Raw genomic sequence first — 8,588 nt, forward strand, 5'->3', positions numbered from 1 at the left:
ACCGAAAGACAAATCCATATATAGATTGAACCAATAAATAAGAAAAATTATTGTTCAAAATAAAGTTAGACCAAACACCTTAAAAATATTCATCACAATTAAGGACAACATATGTTCTCATAGTTTAAATTAATAGTAAAGCATTATTTCTTAATTAACACACCCGTGTAAAAAATCACATAGTATAAAACTTTCATAAAATTGGGGTTTCTATGTTTAAGAAATCAAAAAATTTCATTTTAATTAAATAAGTTTTTTAGTTTTAATATATTTGATGTTTATAAGAAAAGTAATTAATGACATTATGACTGGAGAAAAACAATCATCAAAATTTTATACTAACTTAATAAAAAAAAAAAGAGGTGTGTTTCTCTTCTTTTTTTTTCTTAAATTTTAAAATGACATACAAAATTATTTAGAAAAAGGGAGAGATGAGAGTAAAATAATTAAAAAAAAAGTGGCATTATATTTGCACCCGAAAATTTAATTAATACACTCCATTTTATTAAAAATTAAGATATACATTATATATTTTTTTAATTTTTTTTCTTATTGTTAAAGTGAGTTTCTTTCTACAAAATTATACATTATTTTTTTTTTAAAAAATTCTGAAAACAATAAATAAATAAAATTATTAAAATTAACAAAAAAATAAATTAAAGAATGTCAAAAAACATATTAAGAAAAAGTGTTATAAATGATTTTTAAAATAATTTTTTTTAATTAATGAGATGCCTATATATATTGTTGGATGACGGATTTTACCTTATAAATAGACTTAGCATTATTTGCCCCAACTCAAAAGTATGTATAATAATAATCTCAATATATATATATATATATATATCTTCTATATAAAAAGTATGTAATTAACCATTTTTCTTGGTTAATTTCTTTTGTTACCTTTAAAACCAATTAAACATAAATATTTATTAATTATATAATATAAATTCAAATATTATAAAATATCATTATTATAACTAAATATTTATTAATTATATTAAAATATAAATTCAAATGTTATAAAATATCATTATTATAATAATGGAAATTTCTACTTTAGGGCTTCAAAAAGAGCTCTATCAGTGAGGCTCTTTTGTGTTCTCGATCCATGAACAGTTTTAGGCGCGATATTTTTTTATGACCGTGTATATTTAAATAATTTACAGTGTCGAAAACTAAGTTCAAATAGGTTGTTGCATCGTGACTAATTTTTTTATGTGCGTAGAAAACAGCATGAAAATAGAAGTAATGAAAAGAAAGAATGTTTTCTTCTACAAAAAAATAGGGTGAAGGAAAAAAAAATTGATTGTTTAATCTTAATTTGAATAGAAAAAGTCAGATATTAATGTAAAATTTAATATTAATTGAGGAGAGAGAATTAAAAGCTTTGTTAACTCATTTTAACGTTATCAAATAATTTAATTAATTGCTAAGTAAATAGATGAGGTGTCTCAAAATAATTAGTGAGACATGAAAGGGACAGGAAAATGGGGACAACAATTTTTTTTTCTTATTTGGCCTAGGCGAAGTATAACTTGTTATTATACCTCATACCCTATATTATTATGTAAAATTTAGCTCAAGTGAGATAATATGATAATTAATATTATATTAAACTAAGATAATCTAATTAACATATATATAGAGTACGACTATAACACATTTGTAACATCCCAAATTTCCTAATGTGACTTAGTGCTTGGATTAAAGGGTCGGGAGGCAATAATTGAGTTATTATATGAATTATATTATAATATAATTATGCTTGCATATTAGAGATATTAAATATGTGTATGTGAGTCTGATTCTTATAAGAATGGTATTTGAGTAATTTGACCCGTTTGGGGTATAAATGCAAATATGTGTCTGTGTGATTGAGACCACATTATTATGTGGATATATTTGGTTTACTCGACGAGAGGCGATCCCGATGATCAAGTTAGCGGAAAAGTCACAACGGGGTCTTAATACCCAACTCAGGGTGAGCTTATGGGTATTTTAGTAATTTTTTTTTTTTTTTGGTAAATCAGATAATTGTGTATTAAACCAAACATATTTACATCCTACAGCACCCCAAGAGGTCTGATATAATATTCTAATTACAATTGATCAAACCAAATCTTGTCTCTTCTAGATGTTAGACTTTTGTATATAGTTCCTTTGATCCTGTATTTAACCTCATATTTGATGTTTTGTACAATTTTGTTCACCTGTTTGCAGCTATGTTGCCATAGTACTTCATTCCTATTTAGCCATATATGATAACTCATTGCAGCCAATGTGACTATGAATACACTTTTTTTGAATCTACTGTGTCTGCTATGCCGTAAGTTACTCATCAGCCCATGTATCAACAAAGCTGGTGTCCTCCAATTAAGCCAAATCTTCATTGCCTGTACAACTCTGCTGCTGAATATACACTCAAAAAATAAGTGATTCATGCTCTCTACATCAGCAAGACAAACTACACACTCCACCTCTTGACATATTTGGAATTTATGTAACCTTTCTCTGATTGGTAGTCTTCCCAGCATGATTAGCCAAAATATAAACCTGTGTTTTGGAATGACTAATCTCTCCCACACCAGATAATGCCAAGCAACTTCCTGCTGAACTGGCATTAATAGGCGGTATCCCTGTTTTATCATATAAGTTTCAGCCTCAAATTTCTGGGTATCCACAATCTGCTTGAAGTTATTCTTAATCATGACAATTTGCTTCCAGTACCAGCTGCTGGTTGATGGGGCCTTATAGCTACACCAATCCTCTGAGCCCAAATATACATGGTGAACCCACTTGATCCAGAGGTTATTTCCATAAAAATGCACGGCAGATGCTATTGATCTTCTGTAAAACTCTTTTGGGCAGAATCATAATTTGGGACCAGTATGTATGGATTGAAAGTAATATAGCATTAATCAAAGTTACTCTTCCTGCATAAGAGAGGTTCCTAGTGCTCCAAGTTCGAATTTGAACAGTCATTTTCTCTACTAATACTTCACACTCTTCAGCTGATAGTTTCTTTGAATTGATTGGAATGCCAAGATATCTAAAAGGTAGCTTACTTACCTCAAAACCAGATATATCCCTTATTCTTTGTATTTCCGTTGAGCTCATTCCGCAGCAGTAGAAAGCCGATTTAGTTCCAGTATTTTAGTAATTTGGTACATTACCGAGAATTAGTGGGTAATGGGAATTTATTGGTAACCATGTGAGAATATTGGAAGTAGCGGGAATTATAGGATGTAAATTGTGGATAGCGGGATTTGAGGTAAAGGACAAAATTGCCCTTGTGAACACTTGATAAATAGGCTAAGGGTAAGGGGCAAAATAGTCATTTTTGGTCTAAGTATAGTGTTTGGGTGAGCTGGGAATGTTTGCGAAGGCTAAGGAAATTAAAGGAAAAGAAATACAGCAGCTCCCTTTCTCTCTCCCTCGTTTTCTCTATGTGTCATGGAAGCTTGAGGAATTTTTTAGGAAATTGAAGATCAAAGCTTGGGAATCAAGGTGTTAGACTAGGGGATTAGTTCAAGGGCATTTTTCATCTCTGACGTAAGATTTAAACTCAGCTTCTCTTGATGTTTCTGTGGTTGTTTGCTGAAGTTTTAAGTATATGCATGCTAGATAGTTGGAAGGTTGAGTTTGAGAATTTATGTTTTACTATGTTATATAGATGGGTTTTGTTGTTGGAAAGGGTTGTGTTAATTATGGAAATTGAATTGGAAGATTAGGGTGGAATTAGATGGGTTTTAGTTGGGTTCGGCTAAAGAAAAACCCAGAAAATTCTGGGTTCGTGGGGCTGAGCCGCAGCTCTTTTCTGGTAAGCCGCGGCCTGCAAAGAAAAATGCGAGCCAGGAGGGCTCGGAGGCAGAGGCGGGCCGCGGCACCTCAGGGGCGCGCCATGGCGCGCGTTGGTTTCCTGGGAGGCCGAACCTCTAGAATTAGAGGTGGACCGCGGCTCGGGTTTGTGGGAGCCATTCTATATGGTGCTCTTGATACTGGTTATGTCCCTGGTGCTAGCTCAATAACAAACTGAATCTCCCTGCGCGGCGGCAATCCTGGTAGATCCTTAGGAAATACATCCAAGAATTCACACACCAACCTGGTCTCTCCCGGTCCTGCTGGCATGACCCTGGTAGTGTTCACCACACTTGCCAAAAAACCTATACATCCACCCACTAACAAGTCTCTGGCCCTTAATACTGATATCATGGGTACGCGGGGTCCACACACCGTACCCACGAAGACAAAAGGATCCTCGCCCTCAGGCTCAAAAGTCACCATCTTCTTCCTGCAGTCAATAGTAGCCCCATACCTGACCAACCAATCCATTCCTAAGATCATATCAAAGTCTTCCATGTCTAACTCAATTAGATCTACCGAAATCTCCCTACTATCAACCATCATTGGCAGTGCCCTAATCCATCTCCTAGAAACTACCAGTTCCCCTATAGGCAATCAAGTCCCGAACCCCGCATTCCGATACTCACTAGGTCTACACAGTCTATCAATCACTTTACTAGAAACAAAGGAATCTGTAGCACCAGAATCAATTAATACAGTAAAAGGAGAGCCAGCGCTAGAAAGCTGACCTGTCACTACTGAGGGACTAGCCTCAGCCTCTGCCTGAGTCAAAGTGAATACTCGAGCTGGAGTCAAGCTATCCACATTTACTTCCCCTTTCTTCACTATTGGGCAGTCTTTCCTGAGATGCCCCACTGTTCCGCACACAAATCAAGACTTGGCCCGACGCTCGCCTTGATGGGGTCTTCTACACCTTGGGCACTCGGGATAGCTCCTCCACGGTTCACCGCTGCCCTGACGACTGCCCTGATCACCCCGACCCCTCCTATCAGGACCAGTAGCGGTCGAAGTGTCAGGGGTCTTTCTCTTGAAATCACTGAGGCCTCCGCCCCTTCCTAACCTAGAATAAGGAGGCACCATTCTGCGGCCCTCCCGCCTTACTGCACTTTCCCTCCAGATCTTATTCTCTGCTTCCTCAGCAATAAGAACCTTCTCCATTGCCTGGGCATAAGTTGTCCCCCCAGGAACTGTCGTAATCCTCACATCTCGGGCTATCATAGCATTAAGCCCCCTGATAAACCTGCCCTGCCTAGCTGCATCTTTAGGCACAAGGTCTGGTGTAAATTTCGCAAGTCTATCAAATTTCAGGGCGTACTCAATAACAGTCATATTGCCCTGCACCAAACCCACAAACTCATTCACTTTTGCTGCCCTGATGGCAACATTGTCGTATTTCTGGCTGAACAAATCTCTAAATCATTCCCAACTCAAAGTAGTGACATCCCTGGTCTGTGAAGCCACTTCCCACCAGATGCGGGCATCCTCTCTCAACAAATATGTGGCACAGGCCACTCTGTCATGTCCCTCTATCCTCATAAAGTATAGAATAGTAGTAATCATGGTCAGCCATTGCTCGCCCTTCAATGGATCAAGTCCTCCCTCAAAGATTGGGGGTTGTTGCTTCCTGAACCGCTCATATAACGGTTCCCACCTATTCCCAACCTCTCCTGGCTGTACAACTGGTACCACTGCAGGTGGTACAATAGGGGCAGCACTCCCTGATGGAGCCTGCTGTTGCAGCAGACGAATCTATTCATCTTGGCTCTGCAATCGCTCTTGCATATCTGCCATAAGTTGCTGCCAATTCTCAGGGACTGGCGGAGGAATCTGGCCCTGGTCATCACCCCCGGTCCCAGACCTCGTGTCGACTAGTCATGTATATTTTCTTTGACGCATAGCTATCCAAGTTAATCTGCAATCAACTACTCTACAGTTAGACCATGATGAAAGGGTAAAAGTTTCTCCAAAATCCACCAAAGGAACATAACCAATCACTAACAGTCAAAATATAGGCATTTATCCACATGCACCGGCTGCTAATAAGCATGCCCCAACCTACAACACAACAGCTAAAATAAAAATACTTACCCATACACAATATGCAGTTAATCATCCAAATATTCATTTACATGCACAGCGATGCTAATAAGCATGCCTTAATATTTTTATACAGCAGTCAAGGGCCAGGCCCTATCAGTATCTTATGCTTCCTATTAATCCAATAAATAACAACATTCATAATTCATTCCAAGCATACAAGCATATAAGCATATATATATATATATACATTACCAAACCCTGAATCGAGCTTGTCTCTAGCAACGAATGTACATGTCCAACCAGTCTTCAGGAACCCTTAAACCTAGGACGCTCTGATACCAAGTTGTAATGCCATGGATAGCCAAGACTGCTACACTGTGTATTTGTAAAGGTGCAGGACTTGCTAATCAAGCCAAACAGTTAAAATATGTAAATTCTAAAGTCATTAAAGTGCTAGGGTTAAAAGGTTTTGGTCTCAAAAGATACTTTCCATATAATTAAACATTTACACATGGGATCCCAAAAGAAATAGTGTTTAGAAGTTTGTTTACAAAATTTCCAATGTACAGACAACCACCAGCCTTTCTAAAGGCAAAACAGAAGATTATGGTTTTCATGTCCCTGTCTCCCCTCAACCGTGGCGACTGAGCAGCTGATCATGTACATTCTGCTCTCAGAGCTCTCCTAATCAGGGCCGATCAAGTTTGCCCTTGCCTTTACCTGCACCACGAAGAACCCGTGAGCCAAGGCCCAGCAAGAAAACATATCATATTACAAAGCAAGCAATAATAACATTTTGATAACCCCTTTAATCATGTTCATACACCTAACATATCACAATAATCACAGAGCATGAAGCTTCAACCAAAGAATAAGCTAATCATCACCCATCTATACAGCATAACAATCCACCAATCAATAATAACAAACAAATCACATAATAACCAGGGTCGACACCTTAGGTCGCAACCCCTGTTTACCCCACTGACTTCGACCCGCTTAAACCGAGCTCAGTGCATAATAAGCTGTCCTCAGCTACCAGTGGTCGAGCCGCGCCCTATGCACTAGTGTAAACTTCGGCACTCTTAGGCCGTTGGTTTACTGTTTACATGGCATAATACCATCCTTTCAAAGCATACAAGATAGGGAACCCTTAGTCCCATTATAAATCCACAACCGGATGTAGTTTTCTTACCTTTAGTTCTCAAGTGTACTGACTATGAGCGATGCCTCTTGAGCACGATCTGATCCCCGAGCCCTAGCTTAGCACCTAGTCACAACCAAGATAATGGATTCCATTAATATTCAAATAAAGGTATTTGGGTATAGTTCTAGCTTCCGGGACATCGAATTCCATCAAACATGGTGGTGGAATCGATACCGAGCACCCTAGGTTAGATTCCCGACAAAACGGCGCTTTGGGTCTGATCACTTCGAGTCACGAGGCAGATTCAGGAGACAAGACCAGTCAGAGTACTTGGCTGCGCAGTCCTGACACATCAGCGTGCAATCTCGAGGTGGCCTTTTCTGCAGGTGAAAAGTGGGGGACAACGCCCACGTGGAGCGAGGCGGCGTCAGGATCCTGGACTCCTGGCCTCTTCAACCGGGGGCAAGGTGATCCGGGTCCATTTACCTTTGTTCCGCTTCATTTACCCTTGGCCCGGACAGTGCCAGGGGTCCGGGATCGGGACACGTAGGCTGTAACGCCCTGGCTACCCCAGAACAGTTACGGTGAACGGTGGATCGGAAATTTGACTCATTGCCTGAGTCCTTTGGTCAAAAACGTGCTCTAAGTGTGATTAACAGGTTAAGGTACAAAACCAATAAAAAGGAAATGGAGATTTTATTACAAATTGCTCTGCAGAGCTAAGCAAAACATTTACAAGTGGTTCTCAGTACAAAATGGTCATTATAGTTGTAAAGTTACAGTCCCGCCGACCTAAGCGGCAAAAATAGGGTAAACCCTCTAGTTCCTCTGAGAACACCTTGACCGTGGTGGTCAAGCGGCCGCATATGTACACAACACCACATCAGCTCTCCACTCAAGGCTAGGTGAGCTTCTCTTTCCCTTTACCTGCACCACATAGCACCCGTGAGCCGAAGCCCAGCAAGAAAACATAATACTTTTCATAAACATTATCAAATGATTATCATTATAATCACACTGAGCATAAAGCTTTCAAACAAATGAATAACACATGATTTTAGCGGGAGAGTGGCTGTTGGGTAAGCCACTAGCCTCCAAGCTCTCTTTTCTAGCAGGAGAGTGGCTGATGGGTAAGCCACTAGCCTTCAAGCTCTGTTTTCTAGCAAGAGAGTGGCTGATAGGTAAGCCACTAGCCTTCAAGCTCTGTTTTCTAGCAAGAGAGTGGCTGATAGGTAAGCCACTAGCCTCCAGGCTCTGTTTGTTCATCGACCCTCAGGGTCGGTCAGGCATTAATGCTCCTTGAGTCATTCAATGCTAATGGTCGATTAGATCTAATCTCTGTTGGCTTGCGTGATTCACGCTAAGGCCGCTCTGACAAATAAATCAGCGCTTCCTGACCTGTGTCCAGTAACACTGCCGAGCCTGACAAATAAGCCACAGCCTCACAGCTGATACTAACACTTTTGCCGATTCTATATTCAATCCATGACCATATTTATACAATCAACATGCTTCACAAACATCCATGCATGTC

Source organism: Humulus lupulus, chromosome 4 (assembly GCF_963169125.1).
Source record: "Humulus lupulus chromosome 4, drHumLupu1.1, whole genome shotgun sequence".
In the NCBI taxonomy this organism is placed as follows: Eukaryota; Viridiplantae; Streptophyta; class Magnoliopsida; order Rosales; family Cannabaceae; genus Humulus; species Humulus lupulus.